The following is a 22,707-nucleotide window of genomic DNA, read 5'->3' as shown; positions in this document are numbered from 1 at the left end:
TTGTTGGATGTACTCTGTTGAGTGGCAAAAGCGTGGTTTCCAACATGCTCATATATTAGTCTGGTTGGTTGACAAAATAAGGCCAGAAGAAATTGATTCCATTATTTCAGCCAAAATTCCTGATGAAACGGTTGACCCAAAATTGCATACGATAGTAACTAAACACATGATACATGGACCTTGCGGAGTTTTCAACAATAGCTCACCCTGTATGATCGACGGCAAGTGCTCCAAACGGTACCCGAGAAACTTGCTTGCTGAAACCATCTCAGGAATCGATGGTTACCCATTGTATCGTCGGCGATCAGTTGAGGACGGTGGACGATCTGTAGATGTCAAGATAAAAGGACAAGATTTTCATGTAGACAATCGTTGGATTGTGCCGTTCTCGCCCATATTGTCCGAAACTTTTGAAGCTCACATCAACGTGGAATTTTGTAACTCTGTGAAATCCATAAAGTAAATATGTAAATATGTTAACAAAGGTAGCGACATGGCCATGTTCGCAGTAACAAACACAAATGATGAAGTGTCTCACTATCAGATGGGTCGCTATGTAAGCAGCAATTCATGAAAGACATCCCACTGTATTGTATTTAGCAGTTCATTTAGAAAATGGACAACGAGTGTATTTCAACCCAAACAATGCTGTGAACAGAGCGACACGTCCACCTGTGACCACATTGACAATTTGTGCAACTGATCAATTCGCTCGCACTTTGCTGTATGCTGATATGCCGCGCTACTACACATGGAACGCATCTTCAAAGTCTTTTCAGCGTCGTAAACAAGGAACACCACTTGAAGGATATGAAAATGTATTTGCCACAGATGCTATAGGCCGTATATATACAGTACATCCTAATAACGATGAATGTTATTATCTTAGATTGTTATTGGTGAATGTTTCTGGTCCGACATCTTTTCAACAATTGCGAACAGTTGATGGACATCTGTGTGCGACTTACCGTGAGACGTGTCAATTACTACGGTTGCTTGAAAACGATTCGCGTTGGGATGATACGCTCAAGGATTCCGTGATATCTTCATCGCCGCATCAAATTCGCACACTGTTTGCGATTATAATATCGACATGTTTCCCCTCGAATCCGAATGATTTGTGGATGGAATATAGGGATGACATGTCTGAGGATGTGTTGCATCGCGTGCGTTGTGAAACTTTGAATCCTACATTGGAAATTACGGCAGAGATTTACAATGACACATTGATCATAATAGGAGATATGTGTTTGTTGATGGCAAATAAAGTATTGTCGTGTTTGGGCCTGACAGCACCCAATCGTGCTATGCAAGATGCATTAAACCATGATTTGCAAAGAGAACTCCAGTACAATACTCAAGCTATGACCGAAGCAGTTCGCACAACTGTTCCGCAATTGAACGAAGAACAAAGGATTGCGTACGATCGTTTAACACAAGCTGTAAACAGTGGGTCTGGGGGGATTTACTTTCTTGATTCTCCTGGGGTACTGGGAAAACGTTCCTAATTTCATTGCTATTAGCAAAGATCCGATCGCAAAATGAGGTAGCCCTAGCGTTGGCTTCATCTGGAATAGCAGCAACTTTATTAGAAGGCGGACGAACTGCACTTTAAGCCTTAAAATTACCATTAAACATGCATATCAACGAAACGCCAGTTTGCAACATTGCCAAAAATAGCGCTATGGCGAAGACTCTCCAAGTATGCAAATTGATAATTTGGGACGAATGCACAATGGCCCACAAGAGGTCGCTGGAGGCACTAGATAGGACGTTAAAAGATTTACGTGATAACCAAAGCATTTTTGGTGGAGCTATGATACTGTTGTCAGGTGATTTTCGTCAGACTCTTCCAGTAATTCCTCGATCGACTGTTGCTGACGAAATAAACGCATGTCTAAAATCATCAAATTTGTGGCGGCACGTAAAGACACTACAATTAACTACTAACATGCGAGTGTTTTTGCAACAAGATCAAACGACTGTGTTTTCGAAGCAGTTGACAGCTAGACCGGATTAATGACTTTTCCCACAGATTTCTGTCACTTCACAGAATCGAAAAAGGAGCTTATTCAGCGTGTTTTTCCGGACATTAAACAACAATATAATAACCACGATTGGCTAAGTGAACGAGCAATGTTGGCAGCAAAAAACAAAGATGTCTATGATCTCAAGTCTACCATTCAGAATTTCCTTCCAGGAGAGTTGTTTACGTACAAATCAGTTGACACGGCCACAAACCAGGATGACGTAGTCAACTATCCTACAGAATTTTTAAATTCATTGGACTTGCCTGGACTACCACCATATAATTTGAAATTAAAAGTAGGGTCAGTTGTCATCATGCTGCGTAATATTAATCAACCTCGACTTTGCAATGGAACGAGATTGGTTGTGAAGAAACTCATGAATAACATCATCGAAGCTAAAATAATCAAAGGAAAATACAAAGGAGAGGATGTCTTAATCCCACGAATACCTATGATTCCAACGGATTTGCCATTTGATTTTAAGAGGTTGCAATTTCCCGTGCGTCTGGCGTTTGCGATGACCATAAATAAATCGCAAGGCCAATCGTTGCAAGTTTGCGGAATAAACTTAGAGTTTCCCTGTTTCGCACATGGACAATTATACGTGGCGTGTTCGCGTGTCGGAAGACCAACATCCTTATTTATTTACGCACCGCAAAAAAAATAAAAATATTGTCTACCAGAAAGCACTATATTAATTAACTGTATATGATCATAACTGTGTTGTATTTAATTTAAGCAAAGATTTGTTTATCATGTCCACAGTCCAGAAACGAGCACATTCAAGAAAATTTTAAATTTTTGTATATGAAGTGTATAAATATAAATAAATGACTTAATATGTATATAATATGTGCATTTGGATCCTTAATGTCAACGTGTATTAGTAACTCTTTATTTCCATCAACTTGGCTCCATCTACTTGGGAACCACTTGGCTCGCCAGGACATGATAATATGGTGGAAGTACTAGGCGACTCGGACAAATCTGATTCGATCAGAACATTATCAATGTTGAGCTGCTGGCTGTCTTCAATAACATCAATATCTACCAGAACATTCTTGATGTTGGGCTTTTGGCTGTCTTCAATAACTTGAATGTCCTGTATGTCTTCGGCCGATAAATTTAATTCACAGAATGTCTCCTCAGATGATGAAGATGGCATTGTAGAAACGTGTTTTGGTTTAGATAGCAGCTTTTGATTTAATATATTTTTTTGTACTTTTGCCCTGTTCACGCTTATTATTCGTTCTACATTCTTACCACACTTGGTACAAAATCTGAAGGTAACAGCGATTATGTTGTAGCATTCGTCGCATCTTAATAATAATTTAATACAAGCTGGACAGTTATTATTTTTTTTCTGCCGTTCCATCCACTTTTTACAAAACGGACAATGCATTTTAAGTAGTTGAGGGATATATAGCTTCACTATAACTATATTATAGTTGTTTCAATTCTTTATTTTCTCGCTGACAGATGTAGTTCTTCTTCTTTTTCTAACCATGGTCATCGTCAAAAAAAAACGACAGATGTAGTTTGATAGTTATAGTGTAAATATTTGTCAGTATTCACTAAAAAAAAATTGTCTACGGTAAAATGTCACTTGAAATGTTAACGTCTCTTTGCTGTGCATCTATACTATAATTCTTTAATATTCCTAAAAATCTAAAAGCAGCAAATTTCAATAAAATTAAAAAAGTATTGTGTCGTGTGTTTGTGACTTACTAAATATGCCTCCAATTATTATATATATATTATTTTTTTACTTTATTTTTGGTTTAATTTTTTGGTTACTTATTGTCTTTTGGTTGATTTACGCGACACGTTTTGGAGTTTTTTTTTTGTTTTTGTTTTGGCTTTTCTTCCTATGTTTAGGATACTTGTTTTAAAAAAAAATTTAATGCGTTATTCGCATATGTACTACCTCTCGCACGAGGTTTATGTACGTTTACCGTTTAGTGTTTACTAATCGCGACCGTTATGGTACTAGGGATACATTTCTCTCCCTTTATACGACTAATACGTGTCTTAACGTAGGGCGCCATTAACTTCCCTTGCGTGGGAAGTATTAAAAAAATATGCTTTCCGTTCCGCTATGCGCGGTAGAAATAAAACACAACGTTTTAGTTTGAGTGCGGTAATACTTGCTACGCTCTGATCTCAAGCTGATCACTCACTGCGCTCGCCGATTACACACTGATCTTTGTTAGTAAAATCACTTATATTTATATTCTTAGAATTCTATGTGTATCGGCTTATTACTAAAAATGCTTTGGCATTACATTAAGTGATGAAACGCCAGAGCATTGAATTTCCAATTCTCATTTTCAGAAAGAACAAATAATGGAATATTGAATTATGCTTACTTATCAAAACAAATGATGTATTAATTCCTTATTAAATAAAGTATTCTGCTGACCAAGCAGTAATACCGTGGGAGGATACAATTTGTTTACATTTATCATAAAGTGTCTGTGTGGCTGCTGCAGTTAACTTACATGACTTTATAATATGCATATTTCCAAAGATGTTAAGGAATTCGTCATGAAATAGTTCAATTTGTACGTGCATGCTTGTGTGCTTTGATATAAAATATATAGAAAATATACATACATATGTATGTATATAAATTTTATGCAGAGTCGTTTGCGCATTGTAAATATGCGAATCTGTAAGCGTACATTCTTTAACATCGGAAATAGCATAACTTTTCTCATTTAACACTGAAAATGCTCAATTCTGCTATTTTCGTGTCCCCTGATGTTAAATGTGGTGAAACACGCTAATAATTTTTCTGTGGTGGGGTGAAACACGCTCATCCAAAACAGTAAATGTCACAAAAGTGAAATATCCCTAATCGTGAACCTTCTCTATTATTTTATGTCGTCTGCTACATATAGACTACGTATAGACTACTACAGAGAACGTATATTTATAGACAAGGTCCAACAACGGACAAGCGTGTGAACTGTCAAAAGCTAACAAAATGCGATGAGCGTGTTTTACCACAGCTAGCTCAGAAGGAGAAATTTTAACAGTGGCGCGTGAAGTTGAGCATTTAATGAACACTCGTATTATGCTCAGAAATATACATTGCTATTACAGACGCATGTTGGCCTTTTGCTTATATTTTATACGTTTACATGCCATCATATTAAATGATATGATTATCATTTTGCGTATTTTTATGAATACATGTAAAACTGATAATACTCTAATTAAATTATGCTATTTCCAAAACAATAATTGTAGTTAATGTATGAAAAACAGCTATTTTTTAAATATTCCTTTTGTTTGATATAATTTCAGATGTGAATATGTTTGTATATATGCTATATACATATGTATATGTATGACATACTATCATAATGTCTTAAAAAACTTAATATATATTATTACAATAATATTGTATGTAAATTATATTTCTTCACTTAAATTTTCATACGCATCTAGATCAGAGAACGGCAAGGGTACACCCTAACAATAAGTGTACCCGAATCATTTGTGCGTTTACGACACTTATAGCCCTGAAAGGCGACAGCGCTAATATGCATTAGCGGGCTTAATTTACATTTATTTGCGCATTTGACCCATGTGAATGCAAGTTTGTAATGCACAAGAATTTCGTGCATTTGGCTGAATTTAGTAGGCAACATTGGTTAAAAATGACAGATTTTTGCTATTGTTTGACAGATGTCGCTTGAAATCTGCCGCGTTGTTTGTGTTTACAGCTTCAGAGGTAAACAGTTTTTATATTGCTAATTAAATTATGTGCAAGTATATTAACAAAAACAAATTTTAATATTTTTAGATGGCAGAAAAACTACAACGTTTGCTCTCCATTTTTCCAATATTCTTCACTTTTTCACACACTTTCATTTCACTTTTTGTTTTAATAAATAAACAAATTTCACGATCAGCTGTCCAAATGCACAAGTCTGCCGTCTGTCACCATAAAACTTCAATGCGCATTAGCGTTGCTTAAGGCGCATTAATTTTGCTCGTCTGTCAGGGCTATTAGAGTGTGATCACCACACTAAAATCAAGATTGTTGCCTTGTACTGATAATTTCGATCATGCTCATACGCACAAGCTCAAATCAATTTCGTGCTCTTTTTCCGCATGCATACATGAGTTGAGGTCGACGAAAATGCTAAAGCAAAAGGAATGAGCGAAATTGAGAGCACAACACTTGAGACAAACAATATGTGAGAGACATGTGTGTTGTTGTTATTCTTACATTAGCTTTATACATGCATACATATTTGTTTTTGAATATGCACATATGCATACATATATGTGAAATGAAAATAAAAAGCCGTGTTTTGCTGCTTCATTGCTTGTTATATAAGTTAACACCGGTAAACACGTATCCGGTCAACACTCCACTCCCACCGATATTGCTGACGGTGCGTCGGCAGGTTTGAGTGTGGAAATAGCGTAACAACAACTCTCCCACGGATACTGATGACGAAGCGTCGACTAGGTAGCGCGTGACAACAACAAAATCGTTACAGCGGAAAAGCAAGAGGTAAATTGCCGAATTGCATTTTGCAAGTCACACGGCAAAACATGTTCAGCAACTGACAGATAAAACAAAGAGTCAGGTATTTAGGCGTAGTTGTAGCAATATTTTATTAAGCAAATCAGTTGTAATAACTCGACCGATACAAACGGCTGCTCTTGTGTAAACAGGAGAAATAAAAAAGATTAAAACTCAACAAGTGTTTTAATGATTGGCGCCCAACGTGGGCCCATAGTGCAGTTCTTGTGTTATCCTTATAGAGGACAAATCCTGTGCGTGGCCGTGGTTCGAATCCACCCGACAGTCGCGGAAAAACATTTAACTTAATTAACACTACATAAATAGTGAGAGCTACGAACAATTTTCTATTTTGAAAAATTTTAACCGCAACCATTTCATTAAACTCTTATTGCATTAAACATATTATTTTGTGAAATTTAAACACTACCTAACCGTGGGAGAAAGTGTGGAGCGAATGCTCTAAGAAATAAAGCATCCTAATCATCGTAATCCTGTCTTCCTGCTGCTGGATCACAACCCCACGAATCATCGTGCTACTGCCTTATCATACCTTATTTAGTGACATAGCTTATCGAGATATGGAAAATTTCATGTGAGTAGAGTGATTTAGCAGCTAACTTTGTTAAAAAAATAAAAAAATAAAAAAATAGAAATTTTTTTTACTATCCTTTTTGGTAATTCTTAAATAATAAATTAAATTTGTAAAGGTGGGTAACGGTTAGAAAGGGAAATCCCTATATCCACTTAGCACTTGACTGACTTAGAAAAAATTAAATATGGACGCACAAACTCTAGAAGCTCTTCTTAATACTGCCATTCGTGCTGCGACCGAGCATTCCCGGCGAGAATTTCAGTCTCTGGTTGACAAACTAACAAACAGGTTAGCAAGAATCGAAACACCAGTTCGTGTTACCCAATACGAACCGGTGACTATTCAACCCGGAATACCATGTGACGAATCCTTGGACCTTGTGAAAACCTTGCCGGAGTTCAAAGGCGAAGCGACCCGTTATGTGTCTTGGAGACAAGCAGCTCATACTGCTTATAGGGTGTTCGAAGCGTATCCGGGGAGCTCAAGGCACTACCAAGCGGTAGGCATAATACGAAATAAAGTAGTAGGAGCCGCAGATAGCGTTTTATCCTCTTTTAATACAGTTTTAAATTTTCACGCTATCATTTCTCGACTAGACTTTGCCTATGCGGACAAAAGACCAATTTATTTAATTGAACAAGAATTGTCGACCCTTAGGCAAGGAAAATCATCAGTGATGGAGTTCTATGATGCAGTGGAGAGAAATTTGACTCTGATAGTCAATAAAACAATCATGACCCACGGTGAGAACACCACCCTGATAGGATCACTTAACAAGAAATATCGGGATGATGCCCTTCGCGTGTTCATCTCGGGACTCAACCGCTCTTTGTGCGATGTTCTCTTCTCCTCTAGACCCGCTGATCTTCCGTCAGCACTTGCCCTAGCGCAGGAACTGGAAACGAATCAAGCCAGATCAACATTTGCATTCTCCTTTAACAGGCAGGCACCGCATAACTTAGACCCTTATTATTATTCACCCCAATACCGTAGAGTACCTCAAGACCAACGAGGACAAACTCTAACTCTGAAAACCCCAGTACCAATGGACATAGACCCATCATATTCCCGACTCAGACAGAACAGACCCCAGCAACTCAGTGGTAATACCGATAGGTACCGTAATCAAGGAGCCTACGCTAAGATAAACCGTCCAGATAACGGAAATATGGCCGGCACATTCAATCGCCAACAGCCCGTGTCAACAGGCTTGAATAAAGAAAAAGCTGAGAAAAGGCAGCATGGTAGTGATCAGCTGCCAATACAGAAAGTTCAGCGTATCAACAATTTCACCCAGGACCAATATGAATATTGGAGTGATACCGGCTATGATGGCTATTATCATGACGCAAAACTTAAGAGTGCTGAGTATGACCCGGACGAACCAAAGGACGACGTTAATTTTTTTGGACTAAGTCCCTCTTGCCCTATGTCGAAAGGACGCTTGGGGAAGAGGAATAAGATTTTTAATCCACACCGGTGCTGCAAAGAGCTATGTAAAACACCTTAACGCTCTAAAGGGAATAAAACCTGTGAATAACCCTTTCACTGTTAAATCCATCCACGGTACCGATATAATAAACAAAAAATTTACACTAAATATATTAAATAAGAATATTGAATTATTTGTCCTACCCAGTTTAGAAACTTTTGACGGCATTATAGGATTCGACTTACTAAAAGAGGTAAATGGTCGTATTGACCTGAAGAGTGGTACGTTGAGTTATGACGGTGGAAAGGAAAAATTCTTCTACCACTACTGTTCGGACGTTAACAAGTTAGCAGAAAGTAAATCGAAAACAAGCGAGGACAGTATTGATATCTCTACACTGCTAAAGCGTCATGCTAAAGTTTTAGCAGATGCAGATGAAGCACTGCCCTACAATACCAACATTGTAGGTACAATAAGGACCGTGGACGATTTACCTGTCTACTCAAAAAGTTACCCGTACCCCATTGCTTCTGCGGAATTTGTCAATAGGGAGATATCAGATCTGTTGCGTGACGGAATCATTAGACCATCCCGTTCCCCTTATAACAATCCAATTTGGGTTGTAGATAAGAAAGGTTTAGACGAAAAGGGCAACAAGCGATCACGACTCGTAATTGACTTTAGAAAGCTAAACACTAAGACAATAAACGATAAATATCAAATTCCGGACACCGCTGTAATCTTGGCAAACATGGGAAATGCTGGATTTTTCTCGACAATAGATCTCAAATCAGGACTTCACCAAATCAAACTTGCGGAAAAGGATAGGGAGAAACCGGCTTTCTCAGTTAATAATGGAAAGTACGAGTTTTGTCGGCTCCCCTTTGGCCTGAAAAATGCCCCTAGCATTTTCCAGAGGGCGATTGACGATGTCCTTAGAGAAGAAATTGGGAAAACGTGCCATGTTTACATAGACGACGTTATAATTTTCTCCCAAACTGCCGAACAACACAGTAAGGACATTGAGCAAATCCTGACAAAACTTTTCGATGCCAATATGCGCGTTTCCCTTGAAAAATCCAAGTTCTCCAAGTCCAAGTCCAAGTGTTGAATTTCTAGGCTTTACCGTATCAAAGGAGGGAATCAAAACATGCCCCGACAAAGTCAAAGACATTTTAGAATTTTCTATCCCGAAATCGATAAGAGCTTTGCGTTCATTCCTAGGATTAGCAGGATATTATCGACGGTTTATAAAGGATTATGCCTCGATTGCGAGACCTCTAACGTAGTACCTACGGGGGGAAAACGGAAATATAGGCGCTAATCAGTCGAAGAAAATTCAAATTACTCTTGATGAAGAAGCACTTAATGCATTTAATAAGATTAAGAAAATCCTTGCATCAGAAGACGTATTGCTTCTTTATCCTGAGTAAAAGCAAACATTTGATCTGACTACAGATGCCTCTTCTTATGCTATAGGCGTCGTTCTGTCACAGAATGGAAGAGCTATCACGACGATTTCTAGGCCCCTCTCTTCAACCGAAGAGAACTACGCTACCAATGAGAGAGAACTGCTGGCAATAGTATGGGCTCTACAAAAGCTGCGTAACTATTTGTATGGCGTAAAGAATTTGAATATTTACACCGACCACCAACCCCTCACATTCGCTTTATCCGATAAAAATCCGAACGCGAAAATGAAAACATGGCGCGCCTTTATTGAAGAGTTTTCACCGCAGTTTCATTACAAGTTTCATTACAAATAGTCCTTGAAGAAGGAAATTCCACAACGCTTAACTCGAAAATTATATTTAAATCCCGAATGAGGCACCGAATATCGTTCAATAACGTAGGGGAACTGATGAACCGAATATCGTTCAATAACGTAGGGGAACTGATGAAAACTATAAAACAATGCGTCAACCCAAATGTTGTGAACGGCTTGCAGTGTGAATTGCAATTAAATTCCCAAAAATAGACAGATTCTGTAATAATGTAAAGTTGCTGCCAGTGATCCATGACGGAAAAATTATCTCTCTAGAAACAGACGTTATTGTTGAATGTAATGGTAGATACATTCCACTCTACAACTGCAAGGAAGCTGTAGCGGCAAACTTTTGTCAGCCTCTGAAGGAAAGCCCCTGTACACTACAACTACTTAACCAACACTCCGCAAAATGTACGTCAAAATCCGCCGATAACGTTCCCGCTATTGAGGAAGTTGATAATGGCATCCTGGAAATCAACGATCAACTAGCGTCTATACAATCCCAGAACTTGACGAAACTAACGAAGGGAACTTTCCTTGTAACATTTGATTCAGAGATTATGGTAAACACTACGACCTACGTCAACTGGGCTAAAACTATTCGATCGCATCCCGAATCTGCACGCGCACAATATGTAAATTTCACCGAACACATTAATTTACTATCGTTACCATACTTACAGAAAGTAAATATGAGGAACATTAAAAACATAGCGAGGCTGCATGATCTCGTTAACGCCCGTTCATTACAATCAGGATGCGCACTTCTCTTGCTCCTATTTGTCATCTCTGTAGTTGGAGCAATCTTAGTGAAACGAAGACGAACTAGCATGGTGATATTGAATAAAGTCATCAAAGAAGCCGAGGATGCCTTCATTTCAAGAGGGGGGGTAGTTAACAACGGTAAACACGTATCCGGTCAACACTCCACTCCCACCGATATTGCTGACGGTGCGTCGGCAGGTTTGAGTGTGGAAATAGCGTAACAACAACTCTCCCATCGATACTGATGACGAAGCGTCGACTAGGTAGCGCGTGACAACAACAACATCGTTACAGCGGAAAAGCAAGAGGTAAATTGCCGAATTGCATTTTGCAAGTCACACGGCAAAACATGTTCAGCAACTGACAGGTAAAACAAAGAGTCAGGTATTTAGGCGTAGTCGTCGCAATATTTTATTAAGCAAATCAGTTGTAATAACTCGACCGATACAAACGGCTGATCTTGTGTAAACAAGAGAAATAAAAAAGATTAAAACTCAACAAGTGTTTTATTAATTTATAATCATATGTAATTATGTATTTAATTTTAAGATTTACAACAAAGGCATTACATATTTTATATGTATTTGGTCTTCAATGACTAGTAATAAAAAAAAAGAATGAACTAAATTGAGCATGTGAAGTATTAAAAAAGTAAATATAACTTATTCTGATTTGTTCATATGCTTGTAATAAGAGTGTATAGTAAACTGTCAACAGATGTTGGTCCCAATCTATTCCGCTTTTCAGTAATGACATTGCCTGCTAATGAAAAAACTCTTTCAGCCGGTGTACTACTTGCAAGTATTGAAAGAAACTTCAATGCCACCTTCGACAGAAGAGGGTAACGATTTTCATTTACTCCCCACCACTGCAATACATCGAAATCATGACTTAAAATAACCCTTTCTCTACAATATTGTTCTATTTCTTCTATTGGAGATTGTCTAGAGTTGTTAGATGGTGCAGCAACTAATGTTGGGAAAAAAAATTCTGGTTTTGATACAGATCTTAAGCTTGGAGACGGCTCTGATGAGTGAAGCTTTCTGTGTTGGTAGTATATAGACTAGAAACATATTGTGTTGTATCACTTTCTTTTGAAATAGAAAATTTTAACATTTCTAAAACACGCTGCTCTCTAATGTTGGCTAGGTCCGTATCCTGCATATGTGCAGCCGGGGGATACAAAAAAAACGCCACCTTGTGCCTTATGGACAAATTTGTTGACCATATGCCAACAACTTTTGTTTTTATTGTTTCTTTTAATGTTGAAATTAATGAGATATCTGATATATTGGGCTCGCATAGCACACATATTTTTGTAATTGAAGGCAGCACAAAACAAATTGAAGGCGAGCTACAAATTTGAAGTTCTTTAAAAATTCTTTCGAAGGATTCCAGCAACCCAACTAATATTTTTAATGTTGACCTATTTTCGGGCCCTTTCTCGCTTAATATAGTGTTAAAAGCCACCCAATTATCGTCGATAGATTTCAGCATTGCGTAGTTTGAGTTCTACCTTGTTGGGCATGAACTCTTTAAAGAAGTGTTTAACTTATGCTGCAAATTGGCTTTCTTCAAGTACCTTACAATTTTTTTGCATGTCGTCACTGTTTCGTCTAGATCCGTTGTTTCTGAAAATGATTGTTCTAAACAATTATTTAAAAGATGACTGCTGCAGTTAAGCCCGATGTTGTTTTCTAATGCTTTTATAATGTTTCTGCCCCTATCTGTTACAAATATGATCTCCTTATTGTTTTCAATATTAAATTTTGAGAATACACTTTTAATTTTAGTTAAAATATTTTCTGCGGTGCTTTTCTCTGATTCCATTGACTTAAGACCCAAAATTAAATCACAAAGAACGTTGTTTTTTTGATAATGAATTGTGATACCCTAGAAGTTTCGTTGTAGATATTGGTCAGACCACATATCGACGGTGGCAGCTAATCCTGAAGTATCTGCAGCAGTTTTAATTTCCGATGATATTAACCTTATTTTTTCTTCAGCGTCTTTGTGGATCTTTCGACTTAACGTTGATGGACTAGGCAGCAAGTCATCCACATTTATGTGATCCCCATATGCGGCACCAATTTTGATAAAAAACTGCACCATGCTCTTAAATCCGGGCCCGGCTAGTGATGAAAACGGCAGATAATCTTGGACAATCCATTGACTGCATTTTTTAATAGCTTCTGCTTTGTCTGTTGCCGACACTTTCGTCACTTCTCTTGGTTGTCTTAATTTCATGCAACATTTATGCCGAGACAAATTTGATGTGTGGCCAACCACAAACTTCAGCAATTTTCGGCAGGTGCTGCTAAATAGCCACCCTTCCACGGCACTTTCGTCTTCCTTAACAATGGAAAGTAAAATGTTTCATATAACACTTCTTCCCTTATGTTTTTGTGTTAAAGTGTACGTTCCACAATCAATTTTACTTTTTATAGAGTCCGGCGTTTCAGTCATTTTGCTTATTCCTTTCAAGGCATCAATTAACAATTGAAATCAATCGACTACAAAACAAACCAGCGATCAGTTCTCAATGCCCTGCTCATGCATAAAAGTTGAAGACACTCGAAATCATAACTGTAAAACATGAGTGTTTCGCTCACAGCTCATTTTTGCGCATTCCTTTTTATGATCTATCGTTGCTGTTCGCACATTTGCTTTCAGTGTATTGTGCAGTTCAAAGTGTAAACACAATGGCTACGACAGACTGCAAACTACATCTGTCAACTATTAAAATACACACGTTCTTATGGGCAGTGTTATTTTCACAGCTGCACGACTACACGACTGCAGGCCGACAGTTGTCGTTCTCGCTAACTTCAATATCCTCCTATTTTTGCCAACGACAGTACGACGACAGTAGAGTTGACAGTAGAATAGAAGATAGAAAGAGGAGGTAGAGTGGTGATGCCACTAATATGTAAATGTAAAATTATTCACAGCTCTAACAAACTTGATGTTATTTTACAAATAAAAGCATAAAATAGCTATATTATAGCTCTATTATATCATTTGTAATAACAAGTGATAATTTAAAGCAAAAATATTTACCTATTTACTTATTTTTTGCATAAAAAATTTCACTTTGAACAAAATATTAAAATTTCATTGAATACTAATACCTTTCATTAGTAAGGCCACAACGAAATTGTGTACATGCAAAATAGACAACTGCGTTGTTTTGTGTACATGCCGGCCATTGTGTTGTTGTTGCTTCTCAAAATGTACATGTAGTAAGATGAACAACGACGTTTTCAGTTCACTGTCGTGCCGCTGCAGTCTGTCGTAGCCATTGTGTTTACACTTTCACTTATCTACGCAAAATTTTTGGGTGTTTGGTGAAACAGAATTGACGCTTACTATTTGAGTGAGTGACGAAATGCAAAAACACAAAACACGAAAAGCGATTTGTGCGTTTGGGTGTGTTATTCTTTTCTTGCTGTTTGTGGGTGGGACAAGCACTCCACATTTATAAGTGTGATTCGGGTGCCAAAAAGTGACACCCCTGACGTTCTCTGATCTAGACATTAGCACATAGTTACATATGTATATACAGCTGTGTTCATTGAAATAGCAATGCAGATGGCCTGTGTGTTTTGGATCGACAAATTCTATTATAAAGACTATTATGAGATAAAAAATGTTTTAGAAGCGATAAATTATTTTTTTTTACGTCACCTTGAAATTCTTTTGTGTTAATTTATTCTATATTTTTTAAGTATGAATGAATAATAAAATAAAAGCCCTAATTTGTGCTGTTCAGTGAACTAGCAGTGGCTAAACGAGTCTCAGACCCCCCTCACAATAATGCACTCCCACACCACATATATTACATATATCACATCCTCATTCACCACCACATCTTAACTACACACCACATTAAAAAAGTATATCTGTCCTGCTCTAATATCCCCAATCGACGGCTGATGCAGGGTTGCATTTTCTCTTTTTAAATAGCTGATGCAGGGTTGCATTTTAAACAGCTGATGCAGGGTTGCATTTTTTGATTCCTACTTTTAAAATTTAAGAGAAAACTTTTTAATTTTTAAAATTTTTATTTTATTTTATTTTTTACATTTTTACATAAAATTTATTAAATTATTATAATTTATATAAATAAAAATATGCTTAATTTCAAAAATATTTAATATCTGAAAAGAGATTAAATAAAGAAAAGAATTTTTAAAACCTGAAAATAAAAGAGTGGAAAAATATTATAAAAGACAAATACCTGAAAATAAAATAAAGATTATTAATACCTGAAAATAAATAATAATTACACTGAAGAAAGATTAATTGTATAAAATGATAATAATATCTGAAAAAAAAAAGATTAATATTATCTGAAAGAATAAAATATATTAAATACAAATAGAATTTACTCTGAAAGCCAATATTAATTAAATAAAAATAGTGATAAAATCTAAAAAGAAAGAATAATTAAATAAAAATCATAATAATATCTAAAACAAAAGAATAATATTATCTGATTATTTAAAATATAAGGCAAACATTTGTTTTCACATATTATATTGGATTGTGCAGGCCCCCTTAAACGCATAAAATACATACTTATGTACATATGTAATTATTTTTGCGTATTATGTTGAACTGCGCAATCCAATTTCAAACAACACACACTTTTTCTCACATACTTACTTAACAATTTAAATTTGCTGCTTCTGATGATATTGCTGCAGCTGCTAATTCCAATGCTATTAAACAAATGAAGTAATTATTTGCAAATTATTTAAAAAAAATCATTCACTTACCTTCTTGTTGTACGAGCCTCCTTTACGATAGTACGATTACGAATGACATGCGTCTTTCAATCGTTTTTTTATTACCCTTTTTGGGATTTTCTTTTGTCACTATTGACAATAATGTTTTCTCCTTCGCACTCATTCAAATAAATCAAGAGATGAAAGAAACTTTTTTTCATCGCATTTAGGTAAACAAAAAATAACCCGAAAATGTGCGTTGGTGTTAGTGTATAGAGAAAAATTGTGTAGTTATATTGGAATATTTGTCTCAAGCGGGTAGCTGTGGTTTGCAGGGTACATTCCACATCACACGCACACAAATACTACAACATCACGATTTCAACACACCAAAAAAAGGAACAAAAAGGACGCATGATCACTACGAACTCGCAAGCATCGCCACGTTCCTCCGCTGAGTTAATCGCTTTTTTCATCGTTGCGCCTTTTTTAATTATTTCCGTGCAAGGTAAGTGTCGCTTTAACGTGCTTAGATACTAACCCACTAAAACAAACAGTGTTAACAAAAAAGCCAACATAACTCGTTAATTCACTTAATTATACTAAATAACATTTTGTATTGTCCTAATACTTTGTTTTGTATCCTTTATTAGCTATTAACGCTTAAGAGGAATCTGCTCCCATGCCTCTTGAACAACCTGCCAAAGCAGAAACAAAGCGTTTGACGTCTCTCCATAAGTTTTCTATAAGGTTGACATCCGGGGATTGAGATGGCCATGGCCACAAATCGATTTTCTCTTGGCTGAGCCAATTTGTAGCCAATTTGCTGGTGTGTTTTGGGTCGTTATCCTGCAGGAATGTCCATTTCAAAGGCACATTCTAACTGGCATATGAAATTTCATCTTTCATTTCATTTTCATTTCCACATCAAATTTTTAAAGCCACCGTGCATTACTCTCTTGACCGTGCAATTTGGAATATACTACGTGTTTGGTGGTCGACGGACATACTGTCTAGAGCTTGCTCCACAAAACAAGACCAGTTTGGACGCATCTGTCCCAAGGATATTGCGCCATTTTGATATTGGCCAGTTTCAATGGCTTTTAGCTAACTCGAACTGGGCTTTGATATGTCTTTGACTAAGTAAAGACACCTTTCGTGGGCTTCACGCGTTCAAATTTTCATTCATCAGTCGTCGTCGAATGGTTACGTCGCTGATTTCCAACTTAAGCTCTGCTTCTATTTCCCTAGAGGATGCAAAAGGACTGTTTTTGCTGAAGCGCACTATGCGTCGGTCCCCTAAGATTATATATTTGCGTAGGGCACCAGGTTTTTCGGGCTTCAATTCATAATTTATAAACGATTTTGTATTTCTTTACATGTTCTCCCCTCCTTTCTAAGCTCAAAAATAAAAGCCTATCTTCGTTGAAGCAGTGAGGTCCTCTACCCACTAAAATCTAAACTTTGTTATTATTATAAAAAATAAACTTAATCGAACATTATTCACAAATTTAAAATTTTATCTGCACTTTTCGTTGAAAAAAGTTAAAAACAGCAATTTCAGCGAACAGCAAAAAGGATATTCGCAAAAATATCAAAAAAGAGTTTTATTGTTTTCTATTCCCTGTATTCCATTTTACAAAAACAATGTGCAAGCGATCAACTAACAAAAAGGAATATGCAAAAAAAATATATTTTCTCTTCTTTTGCACTGCTATTTCAATGAACACAGCTGTACATTCATATGTAAGTAAAATTCAAATTTCAAATCGTGATATTATCATTTATCAGTAAAAAATGTACTGTACATATGCATATGTGTACGACATTGCCGAACAAATAATGTAAATATGTCACCCACAAAAACTACAAACATTGCTTTACAAAAACAACAATCGTTTCAAAAAGCATCATACATACTTATATGCGTACACATGTAAATATGTGCGTATGAAATTCCCATACAAATAACGCATACACAACATACATACTTTTTTTTTATAGTAGGAGGAAGCATCCGGCCGGAGTACGGGACTTTAATCCGCTAAACCTAACCTACTCCCAACTGAAGACTCTCCCACGGAACTACCAGATAAGGTATTACTTCATGGGAGTGACAAGACATTTTACGTCTCCTCTATAGCACAGACGGACTGACACCTATTCTGCTGTATCTGTCTTAATATTGTCATGATGGAAGTTGCCGCTTCGCGAACAGCTTTCCACTTCTCAGAGGACTGACACATAAGTACAGTCAAACTTTCCACCTTTAAACTACCACCTTGTGCTGTTTCTAACTTTTCCCTTATGTTTAGAAACCGAGGACAATGGAAGAACACGTGCTCAGAGTCTTCTATTGACTCCGTATACATCAAACAATCCCGCATGTCGTCGTTTTGAAATTTATATAGATAGCCTCTGAAGCACCCATGCCCGCTTAATATTTGGGTCAGGTGGAAATCCAGGTCCCCATGTTTTCTACTTATCCACGTATGGATGTCAGGTATAAGTCTGTGGGTCTACCGTCCTTTAGTTGAGGTTTGCCACCGTTGCTGCCACATAGTTATGCTCTTCTTTCTCTCTTTTGGATTTCTGTAATTGGCGCTGATAGCTCATATAATCTCGCGAGCTGGTCACCCTGGATGTCTATGGGCGGCATACCAGCTAGTAAATCAGATGCTTCGCTGGAAATAGTCCGGAAAGCACTTGTTACTCTTATTGCTGTGAGTCTGTGCACCGCATTTAATGGTTTGGCATACGCTTTTATGTTTAGCGCCTGTATCCATACTGAAGCTGCATATAGTATAACTGAGCTCATAGCTTTTGCGATTAGAAGTCGGCGGGTGGAGCGCACACAGCCTCTATTTGCCATCATTCTTGATAACGCGTTATAAATCGTATTTGCTATGTTTGCCAAGTGCTGCTTGAATTTCAGTTTGGAGTCCAATATTACCCCTAAATACTTCAACTGTGGTTGTGAAGTAATCATACACTCTCCTATAGTGAGAGTTATTTTTTCCTCAATTTTCCTGGTGCTTATGAGCAGTACCTCTGTTTTGTGCTCAGTCAGTTCCAAACTCTTGGAAGAAAGCCATTGGCGTAGACCATTTATGCATTCATTACATTTATTTTGTAGGTCTTCAAGTTGTTTAGCTACTGCTACCACTATAAGGTCGTCGGCGTATGCGATTAGCTTAACGTCTTTAGGCTGTGGAATTCTTAGCAGCCCATCATAAACTAGATTCCATAAGAGAGGGCCTAAAAAAGATCCTTGTGGTACTCCGCTTGTAATAGGGTAGCTCTTGATGTCTTCGGTGGTGTCGTAGATCAGCCTTCTATTTTTAAAATAACTCATAATGATATTTATGATGTACTGAGGAGCGCGTATTCCATATAAGGCTTAGAATATATTTTCCCATTTAGAAGAGTTGAATGCATTCTTCACATCCAGGGTGATCAGCGCACAATATTTTTTTGTACCACCTTCCCATCTTTTGCCACTTGCTGCTCTTTTCGCAGTGTCGACAACTTCTTTCAGTGCATCGATAGTGGACCTCTGTTTTCTGAAGCCGTTGTATCTTTCTGATAGTCCGCCGGCCTCCTGGATTGCAATCTCCAAGGGGTTTCTTATTATGCTTTCGTACACTTTGCCCATTGCGTCGAGCATACACAGAGGTCGATACGAAGAAGGTTCATCTGGTGTTTTTTTTTGGTTTTGGGATTAAAACCACGTGCTGGATTTTCCAGGGATCGGGGAACATCCCTTCTTTTATACATGTATTGTACATTTGTGTGAAAAGAGTGGACTTTGAGATTATGGCCACCTTTAGAGCTCTGTTTGGTATTCCATCGATACCAGGCGCTTTGCTGTTTTTGATTCTTTTAGCTATGGCCAATAGTTCTTTTTCCGTAACCAGTGGGGGTGATTCAGCAGCTTCGTTTCGTCGTAGGGGAAAATGGGGTACCTTTGACACCTTTTTTTTGAAATAAAATTTCTCGAAATGTGTTTGAATTATCATAAAATAAGTTGTTACCTGCTTTAGAGCAATTATTCGGCTTTATAATATTGCCGGATTTTTTTTTTCAGCGACTCCCTTTTACACTTTAATTTACAGTTTTAAAAAAAAAGCCATTTTGTCTAATGTGCCCCTGTCCGGGGTACATTTGACTTTAGGAGGGGAGCATTTGACATCTACATTAAATTAAAATAAACCAGCATTTTGTATATAAACTAATTTTATTTTAATTTTGGAAAGCAAAAAATATTTAAGTTACAAGTTTTGAATTAAAAGAAAAGAAAAATTTAAAGGAAATGAATTATAAGTTTTGATAAAAAATTATTTTATATAATACTTTGATAAGTCCAGTTTAAAAATGTATTTTGTACGACACCGTGAAGTTTAAGCAGGATTTTCAGGAACTGGCAACTTCAGCTTTATTTCACTGCGCATAATTATAGCCAAATCTTCAATTTCTGGATTAACAAAAGCCAAACTTGAAGGAGATGTCTTTCGGAAAAATTTGATGTTAGAAGTGCAGTTGCCAAATGTTTCTATTATTTGACCTATATAGAAAACGGTGTTTTTGATGTTTTCTTGGAATTTTACCAGAACGTAGTCTATTATCATCATCAGTTATTTTGTGTGTCTCTAAATCATCTGCCCGCGATTCAAGGTAACCTTCATCATCAGGAGGCAATCCATTAGAGTCAATTGTGTCAGCGTAGCTAATGTTACCCGTACTTTCGTCTGAAGATTCGATTTTCAGTTGAGGTTTTCTTTTTGGTTTCTTCTTTTAAGCCTGCTGTGTTCTCTTCTGTGAAAACTTGAGAGTGCGCTTGGCGGTTTTAAAGTTTTTCTTTATAGTAGTAAGCTGCTCAATCCTTCTTTTTTCAGTTGAAGAAGTAAGGATTCGGGAAGTTCCACTTCTCGAAGATTTCGTGGATGCATGTAGTTGCGATATAGGCCTAACTAATTCTGGCGTAGTACATGGTGAGTTATGATTTAGATTGCTTTGTGGATTTTTTGTAGCATTTTGTGATGAATTCATATCATCTGATCTATCAGGATGAACGCGTTCAACTTCCTCATCTGTTACAGACTCCAGCGCAAATGTTTCATCTTGAAAAACCTGGGTATTGAGAGGACAAATTCCTGTTGCTTTGAATCCGTTCATTATGTTTTCTGGGGAAAATGCTCTTTGAAATGGTTGTTGAGTTAAGGTGCCGATATCATGTATACTAATTTGTTTTCCAGGATTTGTGGTTAAAAAATCGTTAAAGGCTTTGCGGCAAAATTGCTTAAAGGGTCCGAAAACTGATGCATCCAATGGTTGTAGACGATGGGATGTATGTGGAGGAAAAGAAAGTAATGCAATTCCAGCCTCGGCGCAATAGTTAATGCTTTCCAAACTGCAATGTGACGCATGATTATCAAGCAGAATTAGAATTGGGTTTCCAACTGAACAGTTCGTAAAGTTTTTAATGTGTTTCAGCACATTTGCAAAGAGTTCGGAAATCATCCATCCGGATTTTGTATTCAATATCAACGAACCGGGCATGCATCCACTTCCGAATCTTTCACTGAAACGTACACGAGGAAATATATAAGCCGGAGGCAAACGATTTCCGCAAGCGTTAACTATGCCAACGATTGTAACCAAGCTGTCGCGCTCAGCGGAAGATGCTTGAGAAACAGAACTTTGTCCTTTTGCAGCACAAATCTAGAGAAGAAATATGTTATTTAAAATCATTAACGTGTATTTCCAACCAGGCTAAAAATACGACTAAATGTATAAGCCTATCTTACCTTAATAGGCTCCATCACGGAAGTTAAACCAGTTTCGTCCAAATTATAGATATCTTTTGGCTGAAATGTGGACTTTTCAAACAACGTAGTAAGGTTTTTGAAAAAACTTTCCACTGCTGATTTAGTAAAACCGCGTAATCTTGCCAAACTGATCTTTTCAGGTTTACGAAGAGATATAGAATCATTTCTTTTAAGAAATCCGTAAAGCCAATCGTCTCCAGCTTCTTTGAATTTTTCCCAGGCAGTTGGAGTAACCAATTTCTTAGCTTTAGCGTAATCATATGCAAACTTTTTTAAAGTTTGATAAGTTAAGCCGTAAGAATAAAAAGCACATTTCTTGACGTAATCACAAATATCGGTTTCATGTTGCTTATTAAATGTCTGGCGAGATGTGAATTTCGATTGAAATTTAAAATAATCATCAGAGCTGCTATCATTGCCAGAATCTGAAAGATTGCCAGAAGGTGCCTTATGTTTTAAACGCATGATTAGAGTTGTTCTATTTATTCCGTATTTGATGGCAGCTGTAGTTTGCGTTTCAGTCCCATTTCTGATATCCGTTATTGCCTTTCTAATATTAATCCGTTATTGACTTTTGTCAAATGTGCCCAATTCAAAAATGTCAAATGTACCCCAACAGAGTTTACTTTAGAAATTTAAATTTTCTTACCTTTTCAATTCTTTTATTCTTAAATTTCCAAATCTTTTCAAAATTACTCAGAATAATACTAGTTAAGTTCACTTAGCACTTTAAAATGGTGTTCTATTGACTTCACAAATGTCTTGCATATCACCGCCACAAAATAACACAGAACGCAGAGAAAAGAGAAAAACACCTGTTGCTTCACCAAAATGTATAAACACTAACTGATAAACTTCAACATATTGAATAAAATCAATTACTTCACCATTCCTAATTTATAAATGCGATTGATTTTACTGGCTCGACTTCGAAAAGGCCATAGTCAAATGTGCCCCAAAGTCAAAGGTACCCCAGTTTCCCCTATAGCGCTAGTAATCGGGGCGTGCGTCGG

The 22,707-nt window shown here is 37.0% G+C and overlaps 1 protein-coding gene across 25 annotated transcripts in view; it reads left to right on the top strand.

Moving 5' to 3' along the window:
- Window positions 1–22,707, top strand: part of LOC126764476 (FERM domain-containing protein 8) — a 459,702-nt gene that overhangs the window by 145,436 nt on the left and 291,559 nt on the right. The window contains exons 10-11 of one of the 25 annotated variants that reach the window (XR_007668007.1): window positions 5,487–5,772; window positions 5,845–7,171. The exons of the other annotated variants lie outside the window; for them this stretch is intronic. The gene's annotated coding sequence lies outside the window, so the exon portion shown is untranslated. The remainder of the gene's footprint in view (window positions 1–5,486; window positions 5,773–5,844; window positions 7,172–22,707) is intronic. 25 annotated transcript variants of the gene reach the window in all.

Source organism: Bactrocera neohumeralis, unplaced genomic scaffold (genome assembly GCF_024586455.1).
Source record: "Bactrocera neohumeralis isolate Rockhampton unplaced genomic scaffold, APGP_CSIRO_Bneo_wtdbg2-racon-allhic-juicebox.fasta_v2 cluster09, whole genome shotgun sequence".
Taxonomy (NCBI): Eukaryota; Metazoa; Arthropoda; class Insecta; order Diptera; family Tephritidae; genus Bactrocera; species Bactrocera neohumeralis.
This window is presented reverse-complemented; position numbering and strand designations above follow the sequence as displayed.